The sequence below is a fragment of the Phalaenopsis equestris genome, unplaced genomic scaffold, assembly GCF_001263595.1.
Source record: "Phalaenopsis equestris unplaced genomic scaffold, ASM126359v1 Scaffold000053, whole genome shotgun sequence".
Classification (NCBI taxonomy): domain Eukaryota; kingdom Viridiplantae; phylum Streptophyta; class Magnoliopsida; order Asparagales; family Orchidaceae; genus Phalaenopsis; species Phalaenopsis equestris.
Window position 1 is genome coordinate 811,654 of NW_018164495.1, and position 2,066 is coordinate 813,719.

Consider the following 2,066-nt stretch of genomic DNA (forward strand, 5'->3'; position numbering starts at 1 on the left):
GTGTGCGTGTGTGTATATATATATATATATATATAGGGTGGAAGCCCATTACATAGTGGTAAAATGGAATTCAATAGTCATTTCCATAATGAGTTGAAAACGAGATCACTTCGACACAATAAAAAATATTTTTTAAAAAATACTCTTAAAATTACAATAAAAAAATAGTCCAAAAAAAATATGTTACAAGATACATGGTCGCCGTCTCAGTAGAGACATAACTCAGTTGAAGCCTTTTATACAAAAATTCCCCTTACCCCGACCTAAACTGACCCAACCAATCTCTTTCTTCTTGGAACTGGATCATCAGGCATCTCCCCCAGACATCAGATAGCTTCCGTCGAAGAGCTTCCACCTCCTCTTCCACTCTTTCAATCTTCTTCGCACAAGCTAATAGCTCATATCTCCTCACCTTGCAGGATCGACGCCGGTCGAGCGAATGAGCTCTCAATTTGACCAGCAAATGGGAATCTATCCACTAGTCATCCAAAGTCGGTGGACTGCTTTTCTACATTCTTTAGACAAGATGTTATGGTGATCAACTCCACCATGCTTACATGAAAGATGATCGCCTTCATTTGGCATTTAGTTTGCTATCACTTACACCCATGTGAGTTTCTCATCTATGCCGGTCAAATCTAAATCTTCATTTAGTATTACCAAATTTGAGTTATCTATGCCAAGAAATATCGTAAAATAAAAAGGACTTCATTAAAAATATCAAATCCCTTGAACAAAATCAGAGCCCCTCTTACTCATACGCTAGTTCTATTCAGATATCGTAATCGACATGACACCGTCACCAGCAAGTACTCGAGAACATAATGGTAGGTCACTAAAATCCATTTGAGCGACAGAGTTAGTTAGAGGATATTGTGCCGCAATAGAAGGATAGGTGATCGGATCGATGGTTGTGTCAGTTTGTTGAACACACCTTTACTTAATGTAGAGGAACAAATCAATTGACCCCACCCGATTTGTCAATGTAAATGAAGTTATCCTCTTGTTCCCAACAAACTTTTTCTTTCTCTCATCTTCTTGGTTGCTCCGCCCTTCTGCCTTCTCAAAGGCAAAGCAGGTCAAGTATTTGTTGTGGGGGTGTCGCCATAGTTTTTGAGAGGTTAGCCATTTCAATGTCCAACCCTTGAGAGCTGGCCAATTCAAATAAAGAAAGATGCGGAGCAAATGAGGACAAGGAAAAAGCCCCACCACACTATATTTATAAGAATCAAAGATGCAGAAATCAAAGGAGTTCAATTATTGAATTATTAATGTAAATTAAATGGGATCTATTGTATCACAACATTACTTTCAATAAGAGAATTGGAGAACTAAAATATGTACATAAAAAAATATACATGCACATATCTCAAAATGATCTAACGATCCATAAGGAAAGAGTACGACGAAGGCTACCTCACTGCCATTAGGATGTGAGGCCCACCTGACCAAGTGAGTAAAGTCATACTAGCGAAGCCATCAAGGCCAAAACCAAACAACGCACAATGTGGATAAGAACACGATTGGATGATTTGAGCCAAAATCATTCAGCCAGAAAAAGCATCCGAGCCAACCACTACTGAAGAAAGCAAACCAGATGTGATAGCCTATTCCAAGTAGAGTAAATCCAAAAAAAGATCTAGTTCCACAACATCTCCAACCATCCCATGGATGCCCCAGAAGCTCCTCATATGAGATCAAGGATCAGAGATCAACAGCTAAGCCATACAAATGGCTGACACGTACTGACCAAGTTCAATTGATATAGACGACCCAGAGCCAACCGAACTCAATCGGCCAAACCATAAAGTAGTCAAATGACAAATCCATACATGAAAAATACCATAAATACCATAGTACGACTCCTTGAAAGTAGATGTAAAATATACTATCATCATTGAATTGTTTCCTCTATAAATAAAGAATCATTTTATAAATAAAACATGATGGATTGCTATTCATTCTCTCTTCCTATCTCTCCTTATTTACATTCTATTCATTATGTGTGATTCATGAAAAAATCAAGATTCAATCTCTCTCTCTCTCTCTCTCTCTTTATATATATA